Source organism: Heteronotia binoei, chromosome 5 (genome assembly GCF_032191835.1).
Source record: "Heteronotia binoei isolate CCM8104 ecotype False Entrance Well chromosome 5, APGP_CSIRO_Hbin_v1, whole genome shotgun sequence".
In the NCBI taxonomy this organism is placed as follows: domain Eukaryota; kingdom Metazoa; phylum Chordata; class Lepidosauria; order Squamata; family Gekkonidae; genus Heteronotia; species Heteronotia binoei.
In genome coordinates, this window is record NC_083227.1 from 43,059,955 (window position 1) to 43,070,782 (window position 10,828).

At 49.0% G+C, this 10,828-nt stretch overlaps 1 protein-coding gene across 1 annotated transcript in view; it reads left to right on the forward strand.

Annotated features, from left to right (window-relative positions):
- Nucleotides 1-10,828, forward strand: part of OGG1 (8-oxoguanine DNA glycosylase) — a 235,649-nt gene that overhangs the window by 61,711 nt on the left and 163,110 nt on the right. The gene's annotated exons all lie outside the window — the stretch shown is intronic.

Consider the following 10,828-nt stretch of genomic DNA (forward strand, 5'->3'; position numbering starts at 1 on the left):
GCCCAATCCAAATCGGGTCCATGCATGCCTGGCAACACAGAACTCCAATTCCAAGCCTGTCAATCAGGCCCAGGGACCTAACTGAGGAAAGCATATTTTGTGTTTTAGCTCTCAGTTAATCACATTCATACAGAACAGCAGCTACCTTTTCCTTCCCAGCAAAAGGCTCCAAGGCTGTCGATCTACATCAACAAACGGGCATTCTTAAGAGAAGTAGCTCAGTTTTAAATAAGCTACTTGCAGACATCAGCATTCCTATTCCAGAATCTACCAAAGTTCCCCTCACACTTCGCTTTTTACCACTACCCTCTGTGACCTTAGAGGTGATTGAGCAAGGACCACGTGGGCCTTTCCAAGCGAGTGCAGCAGTGACCACAGACACAGCGAAGGTCTACTTTTGCTTCAGCCTTCTCCTCTCCATTATTCTTCACTGTTATGCCCTTAAGCATAGACTTTAGCCTGTTTAGTTACATTACTGCCATCTCCATGACAGCAGTCATAGTCCCTACAACACTGAAAACACAGTTCCTGTTTTTGCCCTGCCCTGTGTTTCCTAGGGCCAGACTTGGCCATTCTCTCCAACACCAACACCCCTTAAGGGCCAGACCTCATGGTCTGGGGGTGGGAGATCCAGCCAGCATTCACATAAACATAGGCAAGCTGCAATGGTTGCTTCTGCAGGAGCCGTATGGAAAGGTGCGTTTGTGCCTGAAGTGCTTTACTTCTTGTTACCTGGACTTCTGCCACAGAATGAAAGGCAGATTTCAGTTAAAAATACATACTGTTCACACATGCTCTAAAAACAGAATTATGTAACACTGTTTCCCCCTCCAGCGCAGGAAGGTCGCATTCGAGTGAATCAGTTTGAAGGCTGTTCCTCTTTAAAGAGAGGGCTTTATTCTCTCAGGGCCAATCTACGCACACAACTCTTTGGAATGCTTCCATGCATCAAAAATTTCTTGCCCGTGGAGAGCTAGCATGTCTGGAAGAAAGGTTCTAGGGTTAGCCTCTGCCTGTGTGGCATGGTAAAAAAATAAAAGCTCATCTTTTATTCTAGCATCAGCTTTCAAGGACCGCAGCATCTGACAAAGTATGTAGTCCACAAAAGCTTATTCTAGAATAAACACATGTGAATCTGTAAGGTTCCACAAGGCTCCTAATAGGATGGTTTTCCATTGTAGGAGCTTTTCTTTTTTAAAAAATTAAGGAAATGTTCAAAAATCTGCCACCAGCATTCTGAAGTGGCATCATCCCAGGAAGACTGTCCTTCTGAACACGTAGCTGGCTGTGTATGAAGAAAGTATTAAAGTCCACGTGTTAAAATGAATATAACTGTCTGTGTGAATATAAGGAACAGGAGTGGTTGTTTCAGCTTCCACTTAGGTAGGGCCACAGCTCCCTAACAAGAGCAAAGTCTCCACCTCTCTCCCCAAGTTCCACAGCTAGAGTGGGGAGGTCCCGTCTGGTCACCGGCAGGGGACAGGGGTATGGATGCCAGATCCAGGTGGGGAAACTCCTGGAGATTTGAGGGTGGAGCCTGGGGAGAACAGGAACCTCTGTGGGGTTCAATGACATAGCCTCTGCCCTCCAAAGCATCCATTTTCTCAGAAGAACTAATCTCTGTAGTCTGGAGATGAGCTGTAATTCTGGGGAGCCCCGATCCCACCTGGAGGCTGGCAGTCCTATCCACCACCCCCTTCTCTACACTTCCATGCATATATTCATCATCTGCCCAGATGTTAATCTATTTTACAGGTACACAGAGGAAAATACACAGATACACAGAGGAAAATCAGTCATTTTTCCATGCCATGCAGACAGGTTGCCACCGAGGCAGAAATGTTTGCAGCACAACCATTTCTTTAAAATTCAAAACAGCAACAGAGCTTTTTAAACCAGCATGCATTCAGATGAATTAACCACCTGCACAGTGGCAAAATGGCATCTTTACTGCCCAGAGTAACATTCCCCAGGTAGAGTTATCTAGCAGAGGCACCTAGCAGCTAAAAATGCCCATTTACACTCCAAATGTAAGAAGTAAATGGCATAGACTCCTCGTAGAGCTTAGCTGAGAAAGCCATGTCAAGGCCAGGTCCGATGGGAATCAGAGGATGACTTGTTGGCTCTTTGTGTTGGGCTGGCTGCATTCTTATTTATTGTTAATGATCTGTGTTTTTAAATCAGCAAGACACCTTGAGCCTCTGTTTTTCATATGAAAGGGTAGGATAGAAATGATCTGAATCAGATGACGTTCATGAGTCAATGGTGTCTGGTTGTATAATTTCAGATCCCCCCCTCCCTTTTTGTCCCCAGGCAGCAGCTAATTTTTAACAAATATCATATATCGAACTAAGCAAAGGATGAAGGGTCGGCGGTGTGGTTCCACCCAAACTAGACACTGCACAGTAGATGCATATAAAAATCTTTTGATGGGATTTAAAAAAAAATAAATGAAAAGCCGCTGTGGGAGACTGTTAATTTAAACAGAAGAATGGGGTGGGGGGGAGCAGGGATTGTTTAGCTGTTTCTCTCACAACCATTTTCCTGTCCAAAATCATCCTCTCCCCAGATGCCGGGGGGGGGGGGCAGGTGTGAGGACTGGACCACCTTCCTTTCTCTATCCATTGCCACACCCTCCTTGACACCTGTGATCCCTCCAGCATTGGGAGAGTCAGGAAAATTAGAGTCTGAATGAGACAGGTAAACAGAGAACCAAAAGACAGACACTGTTACCTTCTACTTAGTGATCCACCCCAGCCCGAATTTGGGAAAGCCTTCCATGGGTGATTGTTTAAGTTGATAGTGCACCATAAAGCTTTCTAGGGCTAAAAATTGGGCGGGGGGGGGGGCTTAGGGGACTTACAGACTTAGCTATCGCTGACTGGAAGCTAAATTTGAAATTTAAGGCAGGGCATGAATGCTGAGTGTGGGGAAGCATACAGAGCTAGAAATGCTAGAGCAGTGGTACTGCCCCCCTGGCCACTGGTGGGGTGGGAGTGGGAGGTATCATTGCCAGCTTCAGTTTGGGAAACTCCTGGTGATTTGGAGATGGCAGCCTCCAGGTAGGTCTTGGGGATCTCCTAGTTTTACTGCTCATCTCCAGACTTCAGAGATCAGTTCCCCTGAGGAAAATGGATGCTTTAGAGCAGGGATCCCCAACCCCTGGGCCGGGGACCGGTACTGGGCTGCGGCCTGTTTGTAACAGGCTGTGCAGCCTTGTCACCCCACCACCACCATCCCCAGCACCTCCCCCCCCCCTTTTCACCATTTTAAGGCCAGAGAAGGGGCAGTGAAGCACCTCCCAGGCTGACACCCCCACCCACTGCCGATCAACTGATGGGCCAGGAAAACTGCTACAGCAACGGCAAGGGACACTGCCCTTGCCTCCTTCCCGGGGGGGGGGTCAGCCTGGGAGGACCTTCCCTGCCCTTAAAATGGTGAAAAGGGGGCAAGGAGAAGGAAGAGGAGGCAGTGAGGCCACGCAGGGGGGCGAAGGAGGGAGGAGGAAATGGGAGGAAAGCAGGGAGGAGGCACCACGGGGGAAGGCCGAATTGGGTGCCCCCACCCTGCTGGCTCTTGGGCTGCAGTCGGTGGGCCGGTCTTGGGGCCAAAAAGGTTTAGAGAATGGACTGTGTGATAATTGTATTTCACAGAGGTCCTTCTCCTTCACAAACTCAGTCTCCAAATCTCCAGGAGTTTCCCAACCTGGATCTGGCAACCCTACCCCCCCAACCCCTGCCGGAGGCCTTGGGAGACCTGGCAACCCAAACTTGGAGGTGAAGCCTAGGGAGGACAGGGTTCAGTGGGGTACAAGGCCATAGAGTCCATCCTCCATCATCCGTTTTCTCCACGGCAACTGATCCCTGTAGTCTGGAGATTAGCTGTATTTCCGGGATATCCCACCTGGAGGTTGGCATCCCTAACAGGCAGCTATTTTTGCAATTACCAGCAACCAAAAGAGCCACATGAAGACAGTATGCTCTGTGTGCCACGCCACCAAACACACACATACAGTAATGTAACTACGAATATTCAACATGTAATGATAATTTTTTAAACATTACCCGAATGCCACTTGCACATTCAGGGTTGCCTCTCCTCAACCTTCACCAGCCCTTCTGCCTCTAGAGTGCAGGGAAGGGCTTCCCTCTGCCTTCCCGCTCTCTTTCTCCTCAGCCTGAGGCACAGCAGGTCGGGTGAGAGTGAGAGTGCCAAGGCCCCTGGAGGAGGGCCAGCTGGCTGTGGAGGAAGCCAGCCTACTGTGGCCAGGTGGCTCTTTTTCTTGGATGGCTGCCATGGTGGTGGTTGTACTCTCTTTTTCTCTGCAGTCAGCTTGGTCTCCTCCTGGCCCGGTGCTGGGATAAGAACACTGAGGCTGGGGAGGGGCAGTTATTGGTGAGGGCAGCAGGCCTTCACTTCCATCTCTGGAATGAGAGCTTCCACCTCAAGGAGGCTCACAGCTTAGCTATCCTCCATTCCCTCCAGCAGCAGCTATTTCAAAGCAGGGACTATCTGCCTACCAGGCAATGACCTTTCCTGGAACATGGGTAGGGTTGCCAACTCTGGACTGAGAAATACCTAAAGATTTGGGGGGGTGGAGCCTGGGGAAGTGCAGGGTTTGGGGTGGGGAGGGTACACTGCCACAGAGTCCACCCTCCAAAGCAGCTATTTTCTCCAGAGGAAGTGATCTCTATTCTCTGGAGATAAGAACATAAGAACGTAAGAGTAGCCATGTTGGATCAGGCCAATGATCCATCCAACACTCTGTGTCATACAGTGGCCAAAAAAACCAGGTGCCATCAGGAGGTCCATCAGTGAGGCCAGGACACCAGAAGCCCTCCCACTGTGCCCCCCACCCCAAAAACACAGAGCATCACTGCCCCAAACAGAGAGCTCCAACAATACACTGTGGCTAATAGCCACTAATGAACCTCAGTGATCAGTTGTAACAGTAGAAATCTCCAGACCTCACCTGGAGACTGGCAACCCTAAGGATGTCACATTGGGGAAAAGACACAGATTTCATGTCAAAGAGCCACCAGAGGCTCCCAAGCCATGGATTAAGTATCACTATGCTAAAGTAATACCTCCTACACTTACGTTTGCAGTTAGATTTGGAAAATCCATTGGTCCTTGCCTGCTGGGTGGGGCAGGCCCTACTCCCAGGATCAGGAAAAATGAGGAGGGAAACTATATTGTAGGGTTGCCAAGTGACTGCTGAGGGTAGGAATTCCCTATACTGCCCACCATTGCTCCAAAAATCATCATGGGTAAAATGGAGGGGCTAGAAAGATGTCCCACAATGCCATTTCTAGCTGCACAACCTAAAGTGACGTCACTGTGTTCATTCTTTAGTGCCCAGCAACATGATGATGTCACCCAGGTTCTGCAGCCGGAAATGGCATTGGTGAGTCTCTGCCTCCCACCCAGTCTCCTAGGTGGGAGGGCCAACCATGTTTGGTAGAGCAAGCTGTAAACTTGGTGGTGCAAGGGCACAGCCATTCACTCTTGATGCTGCTGAGGACAAGTGTTCAAAAAATGTTAGGAGGCAGAGCTACACAGAAATCCTGTGGCAAATATAAAAGGTTGCCCTTTCTCTCCAACTTTGTTCACACATGCTGGAGAATGATGAGGTACAATGGACAGCAACATCTCTGACTGCGTGATGAATTCCAACTCTGAACTCTGAACTCTCTGCAAACAGAAAGCCAGCAAAACTAGGAAAAAGGTGTCAAGCCCCCCTCTCTGTTTGCTGAGCTACTGTTGTTCATTTGCAGGGAGCTTTTTTATTTAACAAAAGAGAGTTCCAGATCTCCAGAGTGAAGTCCATTCTACTGCTTTGTTTTCTTACATGCACAAACCAGATCTGACACTAAAGTCAGACAGGAAAGGCGTTTTTGAACCCCTTCCTCCCCAGTGTGAACAGCAACAGATGCTCCAGCAGTGTTCTCCCCTTATGCACTTCAGCAGCCTTCCCCTGTTTTACATGCACATTAGTTCCTGCAAACTAGCAAGCAACTCCATTAGGGATGAATGGTGACAGAACGCCTATGGTTCTCCACAACAGGGAGGAGCAAGTTAAAGAGAAACCAATTCACTCAAAAAAATCCAACAATATGTAAACCAGTCCTGGAGATTCTAAAGGCCAACAGTTTTCTAGGACATCAGCAGAAGCCCCATGTTAGAGGGTTTTGTTGAATGAGAGATACCAGGGATTGAACTGCAGACACTGGGTAGTGGAATTCCTACCTCTGCCCCCTTTATTGGCCATACGTCACACAACTGTTTATCAGATCTCCTTGCATTTGCAGTTCATGTCATACACACACAGCAACTCTGCAAAAGTCAAAGGACTGCGCATCTGACTCTCAGCTGCTGGCACAGTGATGGATTTCATAGAAAGACAACCAATAAAGATAGCTCGGCGTACACAGAAGGGGATCAGCCCAGGCAGAGAAAGAGAGGATTCCAAACAGAAGCCAAGGTAGACACAGAGATAGTAGCACCACGGCAAATATCTTCAAGGATGCTTGAACCAGCAGGAGAAACACACACACAACCGCAACAGAATCAGGCATAGGGCCAGCAGCTCAGGCACACATCCAGAGTTAGTCAGCGTGAGCACAGCTTTCCAGACAATGAAGCAACAAACGTCCCATCTGTATTTTTCCTCATTCACTCTGGATGTTAGTCACACAACACGAAGGACGGCTTGTTATCCATATGGGAACATAGCAGAAAAATAATGGGGTGGGGGAGGGAAAGCCATCTTGCTCTTTCTCACCAACACACACAATTTTTAAAAGGCGCTGTGTTCTCAGGGGTAGCAGAGGAGGAGCACAGAGCACCTGTTTGAAATGGAGCAAGGGGGCTTCTAGGATGGCCTGCCAGTAGGATCTGCCTGACAGTTAAGGAAAAAAACCCTCCAACCTCTTTGCTAGATAAGTGCTTCCGAGTTTGTACAACCAACAGAGGGTAACACTTAGCTTAAGGGTTTCCTGAAAAAAATAAGGGAGTAAACAATTCCATGACATGAGGAGAGATGCTTTACTCATGTTAACACAGACGATGTCCAATAGGTGCCCACAGCATGAGTGAGAACAAGAAACCACTGAGTGGTCAAATCAGCAGCAACGGGGGCCTGTACATAAAGGATTCCTTTCCCCCTCCAGACCTCCTAACAGCATGATCTAGTGCAAGTGCAGAGAGATCTCACAGAAGCAGAACGTAGGAAGATGCCTAGATCTTTGGTGTAAAAATTAGACACTAACAGTGCAATCCTAAGCAGACTTATACATCTCTTAAGTCTGCTGACTTCGGTGGACTTAAAAGAGTGCAATTTTGTTTAGGACTGCACTGTTAAGTGGTGGATACTTTCTACTTACTGTTTTTTGTAGGCTTTGAATACTTTTTTACAGAACTCCCCTTTTTCCTGCTCTTCCTTTTATGTCATATCACTGCCCCACACAACATGTTACTCCATAAGACCCATAATAACTGTAATAAAAGAATTAAGATAATGCTATCATTAAGTCATTTTTTTAAAAAAGCAGAAAAACCCAGCTTTTGAGAAGCAATTCATGAAAAGACACTTTGGAAAAGTCTCCCCATATAATGACAATCACTAAGATTTTTATTCAAAGATGAGAACTGGATGGTACAAACTGAACAATGCTCCCAGAAGGAAGTAAACACACACACACCAAGTACACTTAAATGTTGGTAGCTGACAGAGAGGGCTTTGAATCTTTGAAGTTCACACTCTGGAAATCCTGTTGGCCTTTAAGGTACTTCTGGACATGAATATTGCTCCACAAACACAAAAATAGATGTACAAATGTAATGCGTACAAATGAATTATATAACACATCCTGATGCCGACAAGTGCAATGGCAAGAAAAGACTCCATGCATACAGTTGCGCATTCACATATGGAAAAGGGAAGAAAGCAACGTCCATTCACCTCCGGTCTCAGATATGTATACACAATTAACTGAGACACCTGTAAAACTGCAGACACACCACGACAGGCAAGAAATTCTGCAGTGCATTCCCACTCCACCCTAATGCAGTGGCAGAGAGAGGTGCATGCCATTTTAGATAAGAGGGCTATCCCCGCAACGTGCTATCAGGGAAGGGGCTGTGGCTCAGTGGCAAAGCACCTGCTCTGCATGCTGAAGGTCCAAGGACCAGGTTCTAGGGAAAGCCCTCATCTTGAGATCCTGAAGAGCAGCTGCCACATACACAATAGAAAATACCAACCTAGACAGAACAAGGATCTGCAAGGCAAGCAAAGCTGAATGATTTAGGTTGGCTTTTGGAGGGTGATCACATGTTTGCGCTTTTTTAACAGTGGTATGGCGACTGCCACATATTTTAATGTTAATATTTAATATTTGTTATTTTGTTTTTATGTTGTTTTTACCTTATTGGTTTTAATATTGTAAGTTGCCCCAAGACCCTTCAGGCAGGGTCAGCCCTGCCGCTAAGCAAACTAGGTGATTGCCTAGGGCGCTGGCCTTCTGGGGGTACTAAATTGGGCACCCCCCCCCATGTGACTCAGTGATGTTATCAGTGCAGGGGAGGGGGGTGCCAGACATTAGCCTTGTCTAGGGTGCCAGAAAGTCTAGTTCCGGGCCTGCCTTTGGGAGAGTAGCAACTAAAAAAAATCTAATAAATAAAGTATAAGGCAGCTTCATGTGTTCACAACCCCCCCAATGAATATTCTGTTTCAGAGACACTCATACAGCATGCACGCATGGACTCTGGCAAGGGTGAATGTTCACATGGAAAAGTATGATCACACAGCAGTGGTTGTACCAAAGAGTCTCTACAAACAACAGGCTGAGGTGATAAGATTCCTGAGGTGGCAGAATGGGGTGCACCACTCCAGACTGTAGGGGTGGGGAAGCATCACGCTTTCGATGAGCCCCTTAATCTAAAAACTCCCTGCAATTTTTTTTTTTAAATGCAACACTTCAAAAAGAATGGTTCCAGCCTAGCCTTTTGCATAGTGCGCTAGTCTTTTACTTACAGTGAATAACCAACAAAGGGGAACTCTGAAAAACAGAATCCCCTCTCCTGCAGTGTGAAATGGTACAGTCCCCTTTTTTACCACCACCTCAGCACTCTGCCACCTCCTCATTCTGCTGCATGTGTAGACCAGGCCACAGCTGGACGCACGAAGCTGCCCTATGCCCAACCAAGCCCTGGTTCATGTCGCTCAATATCAGCTCTTGCAATGGGAAGCAACTCTCCAGGGTCTTAGGCAGATTCAGGCCTTACACCTGCTCCCAAGACAAGGATAAAATCCGGGATCCTTTACATGCAAGACAGGTACTCTACTGCTGAGCCACAGCCCTTCCCTAACAAGGTACCGGGGAACAGAGCACATTCATGCCCACTGCAGCACATGCCTCCCTTCCCTGCTCAGGAGCGTTTCACAGACATACCTCCCCCCCCCCCAAAAAAAAGATGCATCGACTCAAAGCATCAGAGTATTGGAACAGGTAAACAAAGGCAAGTTCTCTGCCATGCGGAATGGTGTCGAGGAAAGAAGAGCTGCACAGATATGATGCGCTGGCATGCCACTGCAGACATGGAGACCCCCTCCTTGAACCTCTCTCACCCACACACAGCATGAAGAGAGGTCCAATACAGACAACCGAGAGATAGAAGGAACACCCGCACAGAGACAACCACACCGAGACACAAGCACAACTGACAAGCCCGCATGGCCCCTGGCAGGTGGAGGGACACACCACATCTGGAGAAAGAGACAGGCAGAGAAACCCTACACTGGGAAAAAACGCTCCGGAAGGTGCCACGCACCCCGGCCGCACAAGTCCCTGCCCCTGGACAGGTAGCCAGAGGCACCGTCCGCAACCAAGGAAATGGACAACAAGCCATCAGGGAGGGACGATGGCTCAGTGGTAGAGCATCTACTTGGTAAGCAGAAGGTTCCAGGTTCAGTCCCCGGCATCTCCAACTAAAAAGGGTGCAGGCAAATAGGCGTGAAAAACCTCAGCTTGAGACCCTGGAGAGCCGCTGCCAGTCTGAGTAGGCAATGCTGACTTTGATGGACCCAGAGTCTGATTCAGTACAAGGCAGCTTCATATGTTCATCCCGCTCGCTCCCCTCCTAAGCCCCTCGCCTTACTCACATGGGGGGGTCGCGCTGGCTCCTCCGGGGGGGGGGGGGTGGCTGCCGGGACCGGGCTGGCTGGGAGTGGCCCCTTTGTCCCCCTCCCCACTCTGCTGCGCGGCGGGCTCCGAGCGGCTTCGGCGGCGCTCCCCTCCAGCTTCTCCACCTCACCCCCTCCCTAGAGATGTCACCACGAGGGGGCGGAGCAGAGACTCACGGGCGACCAATAAGGAGCTCAGGAGGCGGGAGCTGCCTGGCGACGGGATTCAACTCACACTAAACCGCGGGAGGAGGGAGGGCACGCGGGCAGAGCCCCTTCCATTCATAAATACGCGCACGCGCGGGCCCCCGCGGCGGAGGGTGGACCCCTCTCATCCCGCGCCTGGGCCTGCGGGCGCACTCTTTCCAAACATCCTGCCCTTCGTTAGTAAAGCCTTCCGTCGTTTCATCAGCCCCGAGGAAGCTCGCTTACTTAAAAAAAAAAAAAAAGCAAATGGGGCCTGGATCCGTCCCTACCCCACCCTAGCCTGCTCAGAAACAACCAGACCCCCAACAACAATCCTGTCCATATCCCGGAAGTGTGGCATCGGCGAAATGGTTCAGATGTACTTTGGTTGGTATTGTTCCACAAGGCCCCCCACCTCTCCAGGGTTGCCAACTGTAGGTTGTCGAATACCTGGATATT